The 19,947-nt window shown below is 38.3% G+C and overlaps 1 protein-coding gene across 5 annotated transcripts in view; it reads right to left on the bottom strand.

Annotated features, from left to right (window-relative positions):
- Positions 1-19,947, bottom strand: part of LOC108097108 (cAMP-specific 3',5'-cyclic phosphodiesterase) — a 107,115-nt gene that overhangs the window by 21,288 nt on the left and 65,880 nt on the right. Inside the window, exon 1 of one of the 5 annotated variants that reach the window (XM_017199182.2) lies at positions 13,267-13,758. The exons of 3 other annotated variants lie outside the window; for them this stretch is intronic. The gene's annotated coding sequence lies outside the window, so the exon portion shown is untranslated. Of the gene's footprint in view, positions 1-13,266; positions 13,759-19,947 lie in introns of those variants that run through there. One more of the 5 variants, XM_017199183.2, reaches the window with a different exon arrangement.

Raw genomic sequence — 19,947 nt, 5'->3', positions numbered from 1 at the left:
AGCAAGAAAGATGAGCCAGCCCAAGCCACACCAAAGGCCGATATCCATCAGAGGAAAGTTATGCTGTCTGTTTGGTGGAATTGGAAGGGTGTAGTGCACTTTGAGCTGCTGGGACGGAATGAAACCATCAATTCAGATGTGTACTGTCGCCAGCTATTCAATTTGGCGGAAAAAATTAAAGAAAAGGAGCCGGCACTAGCTAATCGCAAAGGTATAGTCTTTCACCATGACAACGCTAGGCCCCACACATCTTTGGTCACTCGGCAAAAATTAACGGAGCTGAATTGGGAAGTGCTACCACATCCACCTTATAGTCCGGACTTACAGCCATGGACAGATAAATAGCACAAATCAGTCAAAGAGGAGTAATGTCCAATATGTTATCGAAAACGCAGCCTATCGGGATAAAGGATATAGTGATTCCATAGTTTATTAAGTAAACTCTGTAATAACTAAAAAATAGTAAATTATTTGACGATAGAACAAAGTTTATAGCTTTTTTTGTCGAAGAGCCTCCAAATCGCATGGACACATAAATAGCACAACATTTTGAAAAATTTTCTTTTTTTAAACCGGATGTCCTTTTCGTCTTTAGTTGGTGTTGAATCCTTCGTAAAGCTCTACCGCTTCACACCTTTGGCTTATCCTTCCCACCAGCTTTCGACAAGAGTCCTTGCAGATAGATTTTGAAACTTCTTGGATTCCTGCACAAAATGCATCCAAATTTTAAAATTTCTCATTACTAATTCAAAATTTTTCTGTGATGCAGACGCTTAATATGGTATTCTGATTCAATTTTTGGTTCGGCCAATCCAAAATATCAATTTTTTCGTCCTACAGCCATTTTTTAACGACTCCAGCAGTGTCCTTTGAGTCGTTAAATTGCATAAAAGTCCCTTATACCGGCATATTTTAAATAACCAATAGCTCAATTTCCTTCGGCAGGATATCCAAGTTCTGTAATCGACCCATTAAGCCATTGGATGAGACTATTGGGTCAAAGCCAGGTCAGGAAAACGCAACCCAAACCATCATTTTTCCTTCTGCATGTTTGATGGTTTTGGTAGTACATCTGTGGTTCAGGAATTGGACTTTAGGGCGACTAATAATGGTTTTTCCATCAAGTTCTACCCTATTTATACTAATTTCATCGGTTCCAAGTTCATTCCTCCATAAACTCATTGACTCGTTCCTGTGCGCCATAGCAAAAGTTTAGATTTTTTCGATGTGGGGCTTTGTCAAGTATGGCGTTTTTTTTCCAATGCGTTAAAAAAGTGAAACTTCGTTTATTCTTCTTGAAACCAGTTCTCTGGACACATTGAGGTTATATTCTGTGGTAGAATCATGTCCAATTTGACAAAAATTTAAAATAGGATCAAGTTTTGTCTCCCGCACTGTGAGTCATTCGGTGTGTTCGATCGTTTCTCAAGAAAATTTTTCCGAATTTGGTTTTTAATCGTATAATAGTTACTCTGCCTTTCTATTTTGTTGACAATAATAACAATTTTTGCAGATAATTTTTAAATTTCTGCAATTTCAGCAACGGTTTTGCCGGATTCACTAAGTTCATTACTAAATGTCCTTTTTTGAGAGTACAATGTATAACGCGGCTAATTTTTTCACGAAAATAGTTCAATTAAGGCTCATCTTTAATAAATATAACAAAAAAAAATTAGTATTAAATTTTTACCCTTTGAAAAATACGTGTAAGACCAATGTGTGCTATTTAAGTGACCACATCAAATGGAAGCTGATGTGTTCAAACCATAATAAAAAAGCAATGACAAAATGTAATAAAATTTTGTTTGGCACAATTTGATAAGCAAAAGTACGGAATATATAAGACCTCAAATAATCCAGAGAAAGCTCGCTTAATAACAAAATAAATTGAAGAAAACATTTGATTTTACATTTGTGCTATTTATCTGTCCATGGCTGTAGCACCTTCAGATTACCATTTGTTTCGCTCTCTTCAAAACTCTTTGAATGGTAAAAACTTTGATTCAGATGAGGCTGTCGAAAACCACTTGTCTCGATTCTTTGCTGGAAAAGACCAAAAGTTCTTCGAGCGCGGAATTATGCAGCTGCCCGAGAGATGGTCATTAGTGGTCGAACAAAACGGCCAATACATAATTGATTAATTATAAGTCCTGATATAAATAAATCATCTTTGAAAATATTGAAAAAAAACGACATGACTTTCTTGCCAACCCAATAGATAGTTAAAAGTGAAATTTGAACAACTGGACTGCGTTTTATTAAAGTTAACATAAGGCAACGAGGACAGGAAGCGTAAAAATTTTAATAGGGCCAGAACATGATGAAGCTGCTTCTACTTTTTCAGCTGCTCCTTAACTGTTAAAATGCATGGCAAAGGAAATGGCGAAAGGTTAAAACTAAAAAAGCGAGACAAGGAGAACAATCCATTAGTGGACGAAGGAAGAGGAAAAGAATAGTGGAGTCTAAAGTGAATTAGGCCCAGTATGCTTTACTTGAGAAATATGTTGGAGCAAAACAAGATAATGAGCTAAGAACTTTAACGCCAAGTTTAAAAAAAATCGCTTTTGCTTGTAGGTACAGGTGCTATTGCTATTGTAAAGCCTTGCGTCACCCTGGGTGGCTGCGATGTCTTTGAGTTCTCTTCCCCCATCGCCCACTGTACTGTGTCGCTGCCTATGGCTCCAAGTGCTGCTTAAGAAGTTGGAAACATGGAGCGCCATCTCCGTCCTCTCTCTCTCTTTATCTTTCTGTTTCTCTCCCTCGCTTTCTCTATCCCTCCCACCCTCTGAGTCACTTTCTCCCTCTCTCTTTGTATCTCGGTCTCCGACTCTCTTTAAGCGAGCATCAGACACTCTGTGGAGAAACGCCTGGGTCCCTCTTTGCTACCTTCACAGCGACTGCGCCTGCTCACACACGGACGCACACACACAGTGCTGGGCCCCCGCACACACAAGTATTTCCTTTTAATATTTTCTGCGGCTCTATATTGCTTTTCCTAACTTGTTTTCCAGCCGAATCCACTTCCGCTGGGACGCACTTACACAGCTGTTGTCAACAGAAACGAATACTACTAATAGGTAAAAAACTCTGCCTATCTCGAATACAAAAATAAAGCCTAAAAGTTCTACATAACCATAAAACCAGTGAAATAAATTGTTAGTTTCTTAGTCCTTAAATTGGAGAAATATCGCGATAAACACGTTGAAATGTATTGAATCAACTTTAAACTCTCACTTCACTCCTCAGAATTTCTAATATCCTGATCGCAGCTGTGAAAGAGAGTGCGTGTTTTTTGGTGTGGGTAAGAAGCATTTCTCTTTTGCTTATTATTCATCCACCCTCAAGCTATCGTGGTTGTCTCACCTTTCAGGTGTAAATTTTAGTAGCAACAAATCACTTCATTGTTTGCACAACATTCATACAATGTACTTGTGTGAACCGCCCCCTTGGCACCTTGCACCAGGCTTCTACTAGGAGTGTTGACACAGTGTTTCATTAATGAAACTTCTGCCCAAAAACGAAATCGGAACACGAACCCCGTCAGACAACGAGAAAAACTTTCAGACTGCCCGGCGCCGACAGACAAAACAGAAACGAATCCGAAGGATTTGGTAAAAGGGAGCATAAAACCAACCAAAGCTGCAGCTCAGAATCAGAAGCCAATAACTGGCTCTTAAATACTAGATACAATTTTTATTTAATTGTAGTGAATTAGTTGATTGTTGGATTTTCAATATCAAAAGGTCAAACAACTCGATTTTAAATAAAGTCTACGATAAAGGTCCCAGAACAAAAAAAACCCACTTATAATAATGGCCCCTGAACTGTATTATAATAATATAGCTTAAAAGCTAAACAGACCCTCAGCCCGCACTTGACCCGCATAAACCGACATCCATCACTTAAATTTTAGCTCAAACTACTTGAAGTGTGTGGAGTGCTTTTTATTAACAACATCATTAGCGCTGCGTAACCATAATCACCATCGCAACCGTCATTATCATCAGCCCCAATATTCGCTGCCAGTGAGGTCATAAATAATGCCGCCCCTCCGAATAATAAAACTCTCAACCTCCGCTTAATGCAAAACAGTTTTATACCCTTGCAGAGGGTATCACAATTTCAGTCAGAAGTTTGCAACGCGGTAAAGGAGACATCCCATTCCAGGCTACCATATAGCTGCCATGGGAACGATCGAAAATAACATCGTATTTTTTTGTCATACAAGCATGATCTTTTGGATATAGAGTTAACGTGTCTTGAATTTCAAATTTAATTGCAAAAAAAAGGTCGAATATATCATACAAAACATAAAAAAATTGTTAGAAAAATCTTCGTTCGTTTGAATCGGTTTGGGAAAAACAGTTTGGCACCACGGCGTGCACTTAATGTGCATGGGAAACCTCCCAGCCTCAAAGATTTAATTTCGGATTTGCTGCCAAACACTAAGATTTCAAGCAGAAACACCAGCAAGGATTTCTGTTCTGACTGGTGTGACTGAAAATTCTTAAAATGAATTGTCGGGGTAAAGGTGATTAGAATTATTTTCATATGATTCATCTAAGTTCCCCACTTTGCAATACAGAGGAGAAATCATAAAAATTGATTTATTCCCAGAAAATGTCCCCCACTTTTGGTCACACCTCTGGTAAAAGCAAAGCCTTTTGACAATTAAACGGTGCCAACGAGAACAGTGAGGGAAGTAGATTGGAGAAGAGGGAGCTGGAAGCTGGAACAGAAGCGCCACAGCTAAAGCATCTTAAAAATGTCCATCTGGCGCAGGGGTGCCGCAATGACATTGCTTTTAGCGTCAGCCGAGGGAAACTCAATTAAATGTGACAGTGAAAACGCTGCCTAAAAGTATGCTTCGGGTAGAAAGCCGGGGTTCTGAAGGGTACACACAGAACGGAAGGAGTCTTGAACAGAAAGGTGTGTGGGTGTGTGTGTGTGTGAGTGTGTGAGTGTGCGCTTTTGTGTGCGAAGTTCGCTTTAATTTTATCAAGCGGCAAAAGAGTTGCTTGCTTTTTATCGTAATGAAGAACACTTTGAAAATACAAAAAGGATATTAACGGGGGCCGTCAAATACTATGCAGAACAAAAGTAGAACACTTAAAAAAGCACTATCCATCAGAATAATGAAGCCTTTTTGGGAAATTAGCGAGTTTTATTAATCCTAGACAGCTGAAAAGGCGGTTTGCCAATAAGCCCAAGGACAACCTTTAACTTAAACAACTCCTTTATGAGATGGAACTTTCTCACATGGCTGTGTTCGGAAGGAGCCCTCGCTCTCCCGCTCACTGACCGTCTCTTTCGCACAGTTGCGCCATCAGCGTTTTCATCTTTATCGCTTGGCGATGGCAGGCAGCAGCTGCCAATAAGCAGCGATTATGCCTGTAGCTACGGCCACAGCCGACTGGCCGTGTGTGTATCCGAGTGCCAACTTTTGAACTGTGTACTTGTGCCGTGTGTGTATCCGTGAATTTGGATGCGTTGTCTGTCTGGCGTCTGAATGTGTGTTTGCACTAATCCCAGGCCAACAAAAATGCATGAGCACTCAAGGCATCCTCGAAGCCTCAAAGCTCTTTCCTGTGTGCGTCAATGTGTCTGTGTGAGCGGGTCTGTGTGTCTGTGTGCCGGTGTGGGTGCGAGCACATTGGTAGCACTTGTGAGGCGTTATAAACTGCAAGCAGTTACAGCCGTTGGCTGAAAGGGCTGAGAGTAAGACTTGGTGTCGACAAACAAAACTCAGCTTTCTGATACAAAAAAAAAAAAAAAGTATCCTTTATCTTGCGAAATAATACGGAAATTTGTGTCTTCTGAGTAATCGCATGCAATACAACACATATTTTCCTTTGTACATCAACAGGAATTACACAAAGTAATCAAAGTAATCTGAGAGAATCGAGAGCGGAGAATTCCTTTGTATTTGTTTCCTTTGAATTGGCAAGTATCACCTCGTATGTGTAGTACTTTACTTGGGAAACTTAGCAGAGAGTATGGCAAAGGTTTTTTTAATACTTCACTCCATATTTTGCTCTCCATTCTGATTTGATTTCCCCGAAAAGCAATTTCCGTACTACGGTATTATGCAACAAAATTAAGAACGTTTTGGCTTTTTATTATCCCGCTGTTCCAGGCAACTTAATTAGTTGATAATCATTTAATACACTTACCCACTGGGCCCGAGTGGGTGGTGTTGTGTGGTTGAGTTGCTTTTGGGTGGATCACATACCCAAGTGGATGGGTGGTGTACGTATTTGGTGTGCGGTAAACTGCGATGGGTCGACCAGCCACAAGATGGAAGTGATTGTCAGTGTGCATAAATTAAATAAAATTAAATGTTAAAAAAGCGACGAAGCCGACGAGCTTGTTGGAAAATGCGAGCAAAGCAGTCGGCTTAGGGTGGGAGAAGAAATTTAAGCCGAGCCAATTGCCTTTTGCCTTCAGGCATAATTAACCCGCCAGGTATTCACACACTCAAAGCACACGCATGACAAAATGCGGCTTAAACCTCTTAATTGATCGTTATGCCGAAAACACTGTGTGGCAAAAGTGCTGCAATATGTTTAAAAGCGAGCTTGTTATGATTTGTGCAAGCGACGAGCATTTATTAAAATTGAAGACAACAAGGAAGGCATCAAAGTGGGACAGACACAATAAAGGCCATTACACAACATTTCCCTGCCCTTTCTGCCTAAGGCTTTTTATAGCATGTTGATTGCAACGAAAATGATAATGCCGCAATGAATGCAAATCGAAAATGCCCGGCGAGCAGCACGGCAGAATGATATGATGACTGTAAGTCGAGGGGATGAGGCATTCTCTCAGATAAGTAGGTAAAATCCCAAAAGGATATTTTATCCCCAAAAAATATGTATTCTTGATCAGCATCGCCATCTGATTCGATCTGTCTCTTTCTGTGTAAGCTAGTCTCTTAGTTATTTTTACTAGTTGTGAGTTCTTGTAGTAGTAGTTCATGTAGCTCACGCAAGCGCAGGTTCTTAAAGGGAAAATGAAGAAAAATGAAGGAAAAGTATACAAGTCGGAACCGGCCGGAGGACGCTATTGAACAGCTCCCACGGGAGAGAGTTTTAAGAGTTTATATTATAATACAAATAATATTGTTCGAATACGCAAAGAAAGCAAAGGAGACAGTTTGACAGGCGTATGAACTGTAAAAGAAAGCGATAATAAAAGGAATAAGCGAAAGAAACCGCAGACAACTGTGGTGACATTAAGGTATTTTGATATATACTTCTTGTTGAAGCCGGACTGTCATAAAGGGGAATTCCTTCCTACGATGTGGGCATGAAAGATGACAGAGAAAGGGGAATGTTTGGATTTAGCTTAGTGCCTTTACAACAGACAAAAAAGCTGCCAAGACCCCTGAACAAGGGGAGAGGTTGAGGCCCCGAAGGTTCAACTCAAGAGCTAGTCGCGATTCTTTCAGCTATATACAAAATAAAATACAAGCGAAGAAACAACAAATGCATAGAACTAAGACCGTAGCATAGTTTTTGGCGTCCACAAACGGGAGAGGCAAAGAAAAACGTTGCAAGTGCGGAAAGCACAGAAAACCCCCAGAGTCAAGTGGAATTAAAACAATACAACAAAGAAGTCAAGTGTAGCAGGTGTCAAAAGTTCTTAAAGGGGAAAGCGAAGAAAGAAAGCGAAAAGAAAGAAAACGCAGAAAGGTGAAGTGCTAATTACACACATATTGTTTTGTGCGTATCCAAAGAGGATGTAAATTTAGTACAAAATGCAATAAAGTTGAAAATTTTACACACAAATAAGCAAGTCCAGTTTTACAATTAGTTGGTATCTGATAAATTCGTTCTTCCTATGGGGATAGCAAAAGTTAAGGTAGGCTTCAAAGCGCTAAAGACGTGTTTTCTTTGTGCGTGCTTGTGGCTGTCGGTGTGTATCCGTGTAAGCGCACAAAATGAAAGCAAGTGTAAAAGTAGAATGAACGGAAACGTTACTAGAGCAAGGACCTCGAAAAGTATGCAACATTAAGTGTTGGCGTTGCTTTTTTGTCCTGTTTCCTTTTATTCTCCTTTAGCCCCTTGCAAAAGCACCATCTGAAGAACTGGTTCTTATGTGCCCTTTCTTACATAAGTTTTCTAGCTGTCAATGTACTGTGGAAAGTTGAGGCATAGCTCTACCAAAGTAAAATTCAGCAAAGATAAATAATAATAATTTAAAAAGGACAGACAAAGTACAGACAGATTTACAAGAAACTAATAAAACATTTTTAAATAAATTGAATTTTGGACTAAGTGATACTGGAAAATGATGTTTCTAACACTAAAGCTGGAAGAGCATTCCAAAGTGATTTACAAAAAGTCAGTCCTCATCCACTTCCTCTACCTTTTCTCTCAGCCCTCCAACAACTCATTAACAAAAATGCGCAAAAACAAAAAAACATTCAGTTGAAGGAGAAAAAAACAGCAACAAAAGCGCTCGAGTCTCTCATCTCAAAAAACTCTCTTGAGAATAAACGAAGAATGTCTCGAGCAGAATAAAAAGAAAAGCCGGTTAGGACGGAACAAAGCAAGGGAACCCCTAAAAAGAAGAGGCCAACGCAAAATATTTTCTCACTAAAAAACTTTAAAATGAACTGAATGTCAAGTGTTGTTTTTTGAATATCCCTCCGCTTCCCGATAAGATAAAGTTAAATTATGAAACGTCAAACACAATATATGTATCTTGTGTAGGCCCTCACTTGAATAAATAAACGCTAAGAACAATTTAGGCCAAAAAAAGTTTTCGACATACAAAGAAGCTAGGGTTTCATTTCCATATGAAGGGTAGATCAGTGGAAATTAGCGAGGGGATGGCTTTTCGGGGAAGTTTGTTTTCTGAAGCATCGCCTAATCAAGAGCCCAAAACCGGAAGGACAACCGCACAATTTAGGGCTTCTAGCCCTCAAAAGTCCCTTTAATACTCACACCTCTACTTGAACTGTATGTGTTTTGTATTTGCTCAAGCTGAAATCTTTTCTTCCAGTACACAGAACTCGTTCTAAACCGCTTCTAAACATTACAAAAACTAGCGTTAACAAAAAAACAATCTTCCGTGGCGAACCAAAGCTTATTTACCTTTGCAGTCATCACAAATGTCGAGCAAAATGCATAAGGGCTAAACAATATTGAAGCTGACGATTTTTCTATAAAATTGCTATATTTTAACATTATTACATTATTACATTGACAAAACAGTTGTTTTTTTTAAATACATTTTTAACTAAGCTCTAGTTGATTTAAAAAACAACACAGATTACAAGGTTAAATTTACTTTTATTTATCCAAAACCTTGCTCTGCTCCAGTTTTAATTTTTTTCCAAACTTCAAGTATCTCTCAAGTTTTAAGCTTTTCTACTTCGATTTAATCAGTTTTTGATGTCTTCATATTCATATTTAGCCATTCTGCCGCAAGCAAATGGATGCAATAAAAACTTTTAAGTGCGCCACGGCTGAAGTTTGCCTCCTTTTAGGACGTGGATTCTATTAAATAATTCGGTTGTGTGTGGACAACCGTTGTTTGCTGTCTTCTTTTTTTTCTTTTTTATCAAAGAATGCAACATTTAACCACTTCATATAATAGTTTACTTTTTATTTCGACTAATTCGCTTTGCCGCCATTAATGGCCCCGCCCCCGCCCTTAACCATATAACCATTTGGTAAGTCAGCTCACGTATTCGGTCATTAAATCAACTTTATTGCAAGGCAGTTCACGTTTATATTTACTTAGATCTCTTGCCTTTTCTATTTTTCTGTCCTCAGTCCGCCTACGTCCCCACTCGATGGGGGATGGCTGAACCAGGACAAAGTCAACAATTTCCGATTTTCAATAAGTTCACACGACATAGTTATGGGTTATCTTTGTTGGGTTTAAACATTTATGGGAAATATTTTGCAGTTTTAGATTTATCCCAGTACCACAATATCCACAGACCACATGTGAATAGAATTTCAAGCGCTACTTCGATTCCCCAAAAGAGAGGGGAAACATCTTTAATTGAAATCTTTGCTCTAAAAGCGACTTTATGCAATTTTAAAATACTTCCTGACCCAGGAAGAGAGAAGCGAGTGGCGGAGAGCGAACGGGGAACTTCTTTTCTTTGGCAGCTGTGTCAAAGTTTTGCCAAACAACTTTGGCTCAAACACAAGAGCAGAAGGGCCAAAGAAAACAAGAAAACGAAGGGAACAGCAAATGGAAATGTGTTTTCCTTTCCCACCCAGTCGAAAAGACCAAATACAGCAGGCCACAGTGACAGTTGATGCTCTTAAACAGATTAATGGTCCCCCAGGATGGTACAGTTGCGTCAAAAAGTTAAAACTCACCTTGGCGTCCGCGAAATTACATCGCGTCACGCTATACGGCTATACGAGTTATTATATATTGCGCCATCGATATATGGCAAAAATGATCGGTCATCCAGCCGTAAAGATCAGGCAATTAACTCGGATAGGATTATAAAACGGCAGCCGATCAGCGCGGCTAATTGGAAGCTTTTTATTGAGTCGAGTTCTGGGTGGGTCAGTAAAACCATGAAACGATTGTATTTATTAATAAACATTTGAAGGGATTTTATGGTAATAAATAAGTTAAATATACATTTTTAGTTCTTAGCAAACACAAAACAAAAACAAAAGAGAAACGAAGGCGACCAGGGTTTTTTTTTCAAACTCTTAAATAAATTAAGATTCACGTTGAAAAGAGAATCTAATAATATACGGCATAGAAATCACACATATTAGAGAAAATTTTATAAAATATATTTTCTCTCCGTGCAAAACTGGCAAGACAAAAAAAGTATGTGGGGATTTGTCAATCACAGCTGAGTGCATCCAGCAATCAATCAATTAATCAATCAAATAAATATTCAACAACGAGCGACACTCAATCGTTAACATCAGTCAGCAATTTGCTATCAATTAGATAATGCCTTATCAGCTAGTGACGAAAGAAACTCACACCCTTCCCTTCGTTTTCTTTCAGTTTTTTCTTAACCCACTGAGCACTCTTCAGAATGATTTATGGCTAGAGCGAGATAGCGTTATTTAACCTCTCGAGCAGCCAAAAACTCGGAGCTACCAAAACAATCGCAGCGCCACATATTAGCCATAAATCTGAAGAGTACTCGCGGCTGTAAATCATTATTAAAATGTTAATGGTAAGTCACAGCTACAGCTACAGCTAAAGGAACAACAAGCCGGCACAGTCAGCCATAAAAGCCAAGAATAAAACGGATCGGATCTGATCCAAGCCGATCACTTGAACTTGGCCCTTTCGGTGGAGCAGCCATGCTGTGTTGTGGTGCCTGCCACAGTAGCGGACACGAATATATGGCAAATACGAGAAGGTAAACTGGAACCAATCAGATTGAAGGTTTTTACAGTGCAGTCGGCCACCTACAATCGGTGTTATAAAAATGCACTCAGCTAATATTGCTGCTATTTGTAGACATCGATAGGTGCATGGTACCATTATACCTGTGGATAGGTGCATCGGTTCTATTGAACAATGGAAAATGCATAAGAGTGGCAAGGGAGAGCATGGTCGTGGTCATTAAAATATCCATAATAATAATCACGATCATCGAAGCTGCGAGAAGGAATTCCGACTGTTATTCGGGCTGTTTATTAATAGCCGATACGTGACTGGAAGTTCATCTGCAAATTTTGCTCACTCTGTGTGTGACGGGGCAAAATATTGTTCAACGTTTCAACCAAATGACGTTCAATGCGGGGTTTTAAACGTGTCTGCACCTTAATAGAAATTTCCCATTTAATCAAATTTATTTTATGAAGATAGAAAGTTTTGATTTGACGAAAGCTTGTTGAACTTGATGCAAGGAACAATTTCAACTACGGATCCGCCCTCCGTTTGCTTACAATTTGCGCTTTGATTTTGATTTGCGCCGGCCAAGCAGCAAATAGAATTTTGCCTCACAAATAAATAAAATTAATGTTGGGGGCGGGGGCTTTTAAAGCTAGGAACCGGTAAGGACCCAAAAGCTGGACCCGTGGTAAATAACATTTCAGGAATTAACGCGATGAAGTTCAACTTTCCGCAGTGAAAAGCGGCAACGTCCCCGGCAAAATATATGGGAATAGGGCCATGGGAAAGATGGGTAGGCAGTCTGAAGGATCCCATTCAGTTGAAAACGAGAGCTGAAAATTTAATTTGATTCAATTTGATTTTCGTTCTCGTTTTCGTCTGAGTGCGCAGGAGAGTAGAAACGCAGGAAGAAGATTATATCAAATTAGTTGAAATAAAAAAAAATCAAGAGGGAAAAGCAAGCACAGATAAGTTCAAGTTTTAAGCTAAATTTTATAGAAAGCCTGAGCAAAACGGAACGTAATTTTTTTTAACTATATTGGACTACTATTTTAACCGCCACCCCTAGGCTTTGAAATTTGCTAAAATTTGAAAAACAATAAGCATAAAAATAAAGGAAGACAAGCACCAAGAAAAAAAATTTTAAAAAAAGAACTATGATGTTGAAAAAAATTATTTTTCGGTTTGCGGAAAAAATTATAAATTATTTTAAATTTACAATCATTTTAAAAACTGATTATCAAGTACACATACAAAGAACGCAAATTAAAAAATAAATTCTGAACATTACATCATGTTTGGGTGGTCTCAAAGAGAAAAGTGAAATATTTCTTTCAGTTTATGGTTGTTGCGCTGATTTCAGTCGCTGCTCTGCCGAAGTCGACGTCGACGTTAGCTTCAGCTCAAACCTCTGGCGTAAAAGGTTTTTTTTTTTTGATTATGCATTTGGTTGTTTTAACTTTTAAGCTGAGTGCTTGTAAGTTAAAGAAAACAATAAAATTTGCAAGCAAATTATTTTTATTTACTTTTAATTTTCCCTCTATCAGTTTCCTTTTATTGTAAATACTTAACCCATTTTTATTTTTGGACTACTTCATTATAAAATTAGCGTTGCGTTAAGTTAAAAATTGCCGTTCCTCATTTTAATTTAACATTTATTTTTGTTTTATTATTATTGGTTTTCATTTGTCAAAATGTGTACTTTTTGTAATTAATTTAGTTTTGTTTTTGATTCTTGTGCACTGCATTCTGCATCTCTATTTTAGTTTTTCTCTACCTCTCTCTCCCTCTCTCTTTGTTACGCTTTGTCCCTCCTTCTTCTCTGTTTTGTTTATTTGTCTGTTCCACTTGTTTTCGCCTTTTGCAATTTTGCTTTTCCTCTCTTTTCCCAACCCCTTGCACCTCCTCTTCCTTTCTCACCAGGCTTTTTCTTGTTCGCCTTAATGTTATGCACACACTTTGATTTCGCCGTTTTGTTTTATTTTGGTTTCTTTCACGATTAATTCGAGGCCTTTGCGCGATTTTAAGACTTTCCCAAGTTGTGTCTGATACTCGCGATTTCCATTATTAGATTTCGGAATTTTTAAACGCAAATTGTGTGTGTGCGGAGCAGCGAACGTTGTTATATGACGGAGACGATGAAAACGACGAAAACGATGGAAGCGAAAACGAAAACGAAATCGAAATCCGACAGTCTGCGTCGGTGTCGCAGTCGGTGAAAACGAAGAGAAGCGAGGCGAAAAACGAATTCGAATTGAGGCGAAGGCGAGCAAGCGTAACAAGCGACGAGAGCGAGCGAGAAGGTCCGATTGCACTGAGAGAAATGCTTGGAAAAGGCTTTGAAGGAAATAAATTATATATCCTTATAGGCTCAGATTAGCTTTACCAAAAACAAAAATATTGATTAATTTTTTTTTATTTCATTTGGAAGGTATTTTTTGCGGTGTAGACTAACATAAGCGCCATTCGTGAGAGCGGAGGTTCTCGGCCTAATGCGGGAAAGAGAGGGCGAATAGAAGCAATTGAAATTGAAAGTTGTAATGGGACAGCGACTTGAGATTCATCATCAAACAGCTGCCGTTTTCTTGCATCTCACTCCCACAGTACCAACCTCTCCCTCCATCTTTATATATCGCCCTCTCTCTTCTGCCAACGGCGGAAATCCAATTACAAGAAAAGCGAGCAGACAAAGCGTCGACGCTCCTTTTTTTAAAATTATGTTTTTCTTTTTTTTAACTTCTTGCACAAGTAAAAGGATTAAAAAAGAAAGTCCAGAAACAATTAGAATGTGAAAAAAGTCTGGCGATAGAACACATAAAGGTCAAACACATGTTCAATCTGCATACACGTGTAAGTACTCAGTTATGATTTATGTACCCATAAATTTGGTGCCATACTTTCTAGCTTAATAAATGAACCTTTTTCTGGTGTCTAGAATTTAATAGTAATTTCTATACATACTTTTACTGTCACACATGTAGTTTGGTTATCTTACAAAACGTTAAATGGCATAATGCTATATCGAAAAACAATGAACATTTTTAAATTCATTAACTGACCAGTAGTTTTTACGGGGACATTTTTGGCGGTGTTAAAAAAAACCTCTCAAAAGTTTAAAAAAAACACGCATATATGTACATTGTTTAACATCTAAATCGTATCACAATAAGTTTTACTGTATTTTTCCTAATCGGCTGCTTCTCCTTAGTCATTTATAACCTGTGATAAAAAAATGAAACGACAATAGCTTCGAATTTATTTTCTTTTCTAAGGGGCTATTGTTGAATTCTACAAAGCGTGCCGACTTTGTGAAGCCCTATCAGCCACGCTCTTATCAGAGAAAAACACAAGAATAAGAAAGACCGGCCCCCAACAAATACAAATAGGTTTAATCCAAATATATAGAGTTCAAATAATGGAAGAAGCCGAAAACTAAAAAATGCCCAAGGACATACAAAATGTCGAATCTTTGGAAAAAAAGCCCATATTACTATAGCTAACACTATTTCCCATAATTAATTATGCGCAGCGCTTAAAATTTCGCGTACCACTCGGCGTATGCGCAATCGTCGTTTGAAAAAGTGTTGTTTAGCTTACGTTGCTCTGTTTTTAGTTGCTAATGCAAATAAGTTTATTGATGTTGTCCGATGTAGATGATACTCAGAAAAGACTTACCTGTAAAGAGAAAAAAGATACAATAGTAAATAAGCAGTTAAAAATTAATCATAATTAATTTCAAATAATTGATGATGTTTGAAAACTCAGGTATGTGGTTCCCAAATTTTTTTGAATCATTCTTAAATCGAAAAAGAAAACTTGTTTTCCTCAATCGTTAAGTACTAATCAAACATATGACGACACAGTAAAGTAGTGGCAAACTGAACAAAATTAGCTTTTGTTTTAAGTGGGGTATGCAACCTTGAAATTTGACCTTGTAGCATTCTATTATGCGCCTAAAAATTGCCTCACATACAAAAAGAAGAAGTACAAAATAACGACGCTTTTCTTTCAGCTGGCGTCGTCGCTGCTTTCGTCGCAGCAGAGACACCTGAGCGCACAGCTCAACTTTTTCGTAATTTTCTTCATGTGCGACGACAGTTGCACTGCACATCAGGATAGCAAAGTAATAATTAATTTAGTGAGTAAACCGAAAATGGGCGGGAAATAGAAAAGAAAAGGAGTGGCAGCATTGAGGTAAATGGTGTGATTTTCTATATTTCCTCGTAAGTGTTTAAATATATCCACTTCTACGTAACATTAATACGAAAAACACTTAAGATATATCTTTAAATTAAAAAAAAATCTAATGATGATTATTATTGATTAATTCTTTTTTAAATGATTATCCTTTTTTTAATTTTTATACAAGGCTTCTGTACTCATAAAAATCTGATAATTCTTATTTATCGTAAATATATATGTATATGATCGCGATCTGTGGAAATTGCCTGAGATTTTGATGGGAGTTTTTACTTTTTTGTTGCGGTTAGATATGCTTCGCTTTGCATGAGAGGTCATGCCTTACTCAACAAATGAAACAATTCGTTGGAAGAGTTTTTCTGATTAGAATTCTAACAACCTGATTATTAAATTTGTTGGAGAAAAACGGTGAATGGGGATGGAGCAATAAGCACACCCAATGATATAGCTGCAAAGGTAATGGTCAATCGACCTACAATGGAGTCGATACCCAGCGTCGGAATATTGGGACTATTTTGATAACTACACATGTAAGCAAACTCTTCCTAGAAATTAGCATCGATCCTGCTTTTTGAGCAAAATCGCTTGATTCTCGATTACTTATTGATAAGCCCGGCCCTCTCACCTAGATGGCGAATTGCGGAAATTGTAGCAGCAGCAACAAAACGAGCACACCATATACACTAGGAAGTTGATGCTGCCGCACCACGTCGACGTCGAGGTATTACCGCTACAGCCGCTGCTGCCGCCGCTGCCCGTAAGCGTACCGCTCGAGCTCTGCTCCCCACTGGCGGTCGCTGCACAGCTGCTGGAGCTCCAGCCTGCGGCTCCTGCTGCCGCTGTGATTATCGATGTCGCCGACGACTTCCGACGTCCTGTCGCTGCCGATGCTGCTGCTGCTGCACCTGCTGAAGTTGCAGCGCCACTTGTTGTGTTGTCGGTGTTGGTGTTCTTCTGCAGCAGAATGCGCCACAGACAGGGGCCGGGACTCTCGAGGGCGGGCGGTGCGCTGCTGGTGGAGCGCTTGCGCTCCGCCGACGTCGCTGCTTGCTTCAAACGCTGCTGATCATCGACGAAGGAGATTTGCTTCCACTTTTTCTTTTTTTTCACTTTGCCAGTGGGTTTTATGAGATTTCGGGATTTGTATGTTGCAGTGGCTGTTGTAGAATTTTCGTTTGCTGTGGTTGCTGCTGCCGGTGGCGTTGGTCGCGCTGCAACGGCGACGTCGGCGTCGTCGTCACTTTTGGCCGCCAGTTCAGAAGCTCACACGTACATACGCATAGGTACTTGTGCGCACGCACACAATCACGCAGTCACGGCGCTGCGACGAACTTGCGGCGACGGCATTCTAGAATTTGTTCAATTTAAAAAAAAATGTTCGGTTTTAAATCACTCTTTAAGGTTTTCCGTGTTTGTAGAGTTGTCCAAAAGAGATATCAGGCTTTGGAGATTTGTTTTGTTTTTTTTTAATATTAACTTTATTTTAAATATTTGAAATACTTTAATTTTTGTTGTTTGGTTTTTGGCTATGTATTGGTTTTTCTTATCTTTAAGTCAAGTTGTTTTGTGGCGATGTTAATTTTTATTACTTTTTACTTTGTAAAATCGTTTTGCGAAAATAACACATTTTTATCATGTCTTTTTTTGTTTCGTTTTTTGCGTTTAAAAATACATTTCGTTATTATTTAAAAATTTATTTTAAACATTAACCTTGATGATTGATCTGCTTTTTTGCATTTCATTTATTTATTTTTTAATATTGTCCTACACCTAAATCTATGGCTCTTTTATTGTCCTTGTTTATAACATTTTCTGTATTGTTTTTATTAAAGTATTTTGATGTATTGCATTATTATTAAAACTTTGTATTGTTTGTTGTATTAGCAACTTTGGCAATTATTTTGGTCTTAAAATTTTTGTTAGAAGACTTTTTTTAAATTAATAGTTTTCTTTGTGTTGTTATTTAATGGAGTTTTCCCAACTTCTTTTTAAGCTTTTTTTGTGCATATATAATATTTAATGCCGCCCTTTGTTCGGTTTTTGTGTTTTATATTGCACAAGCTTTCATAATACCTTTTAGAATTTTGATGCATTTTTTGTAGCTTATCTTTCACTCTCTTATCTGTTATCTTTATTTCTGCTGCTTCTTTTATGTAATTTACAGCTTCTCCTTCGCTCTCCTTGCGTTTTGTTGTTGTTTTGCACACACGTGCGAAAAGCACTTGAAAAAAGTTTAAGCACAAAAACAAAAAACACGGGCACCTTTTTTGTTCACCGAATAATTAGCATTTACGATTCGTACGCATATTTACGGTTTATTATTATTATGATTATGGCTGCTTTGTTGTTTTATTATTTTTAAGGCGGCGCGCGCACACACACACACGCATCCACACACACACACACACACACACGAAATTGCGAATGCGATATGCGATGTGATGTCTCTGCTGCAGCGACCGCACAACACTGCCCCAAAAGGCAGAGAAAAAGCAGCGGCGAAATGGGGGGCAGCGACGCCGACCGCGACAGAGTGGAGAGCAAAAGAGAGAGCGAGAGAATGAGTGAGCGAGAAAACGAAGAAGAACATGGTGGACGCGTGCGCGCAGAAAATTATTACGTTTATTTTGCTCAGTGCCTAAATTAAACATACACTCAAAATAGTGCCTTTTAATAGAATAATATAGGATAAAAGAAGCTGTGTCATAATAAGTCCGCAGGGCAAAACAAAATTTGTAGAATTTATAACTTTACTTTTTTTTTAGAATACTAGAGCAAAATTTAAAAAAACCCAATTTTTGTAAACTATAAACTGCTACAGAATTTCTAGACTAATTTAAATTCGGTGCGATCGTAAAACGACTATAGTACTACATGCAGTGCGCGATATATAAGAGAAACAAATATGCCCAGAAAAAAGTTGGCAAGCATTAAAAATTTTATCAGCCAAGAATGAGTTTATGGCTAGATTTAAATGTTCTATTTTGTACACTAATAACTATTAACGATTACCGTTGGTCGAGAGAGCGGAAATTTCGAATTTTTATTTTGCGCAGAAGGCTGCGCGCTCTTTTGATTTAAATCAACCCTCTTTCGGCGTGAATTCTTATCACAACCGCGTCGCCGACGTCGCGGCATTTTGATTCTTTTTTTGTTGTTGCGCATTGCACTTGAAAACTAAAACTCATTTACGCATGTTTTCTGTTTTGCATATTCACTTAAAATTGGGATTTCGGATATTGGCTAGCCCTGATAACAAAAACAAACAATATGAGGTCAAGTGATGGGCGGGGCGGCAGTGACGTTGGAAGCGACGTCGACAGAAGAGCAAATGCAGCGACAACGGCGAACTCAGGTGGTTGAAGTCTTCACTAAGCACTGGACAACTAGGCTTGGGTTTTTTAAAACAATTTTAACTTGTTTTGTTTTAAATATAACGGTTGGTAAGCAAATATAAATTTAGTCTGTGTTGATATATCTTGGAAAAGAGAAATAAATTACAGCTAGAGAGACTTTTGACAGCAATATCTCTAGTGTCTTCTCTGTGGTTCAGCGTAAGTGGGGACAACCTGAATGTTTAAAATTTCTTTCGGCCCAATAAAAGTACACAAAGGAGGCGGGCGAAAGTCCCCTCTAGAAGGATTGGCCACGGCTCGGATTGCAATTATCCTGCGAGAGTAATCCGTCGAAGACGCCGCCCGTCACTTGTTTTATTGATAATTTTCTATCGTTATCGAGTTGTACTTAGGAAGCAGGTGGAGCCGGGAATTAAAAAAATAATTAAAAACTAATTCAAGACAAGATAAATATAAAAAAATGGGGCAGAGCAAATAAGAGAAATTAATAAACAGGCAAGAGCCTCAGGGGGTCGCCTTTGGAGATAGGCGGGGTGGGGGCGTGGACATTGTTCTAGGGATCTGGGAATATATACGCATATCTGTACATACATTTGTATATCTTTGCTAAATAGATTTTACGGGTAAGTCGAATAATTGTCGGAAAAACGTATATTTTAATGTATTTTTTGCTATTCAATAAAAATACCGCAAGACTTTTTTGACAACCTGATATTAGACATTCTTATTTTTATTTTAATATACATTTTTATTAGCCAAAATAAAAGCGTATATTAAACAGTGTCAGTGGCGGGCATTTCAAATATCTTACAGCCATTTTTTGAAACACTGATTTAATTTAAATTTCAATCACAAATAAATAAATATTTCATTTATAACTTTTTTTTTAATTTTTTTCTGCAATTTTGCTTTGCTCTATGTTTTTTAATCCCTTGCCATTTGAGCTCCGGTTTCGTATGAGATTTTCAAACCGCCTGCTGAGCGTGTGAATACAAAAACAATTGCCACGCCCACGGTTCTGCCGCAGAACGGCTTTTGGGCGGTG

The sequence above is a fragment of the Drosophila ficusphila genome, unplaced genomic scaffold, assembly GCF_018152265.1.
Source record: "Drosophila ficusphila isolate 14025-0441.05 unplaced genomic scaffold, ASM1815226v1 contig_198, whole genome shotgun sequence".
Classification (NCBI taxonomy): Eukaryota; Metazoa; Arthropoda; class Insecta; order Diptera; family Drosophilidae; genus Drosophila; species Drosophila ficusphila.
The sequence above is the reverse complement of the archived record's forward strand: the minus strand, read 5'-3'. Positions and strand labels throughout refer to the sequence as shown.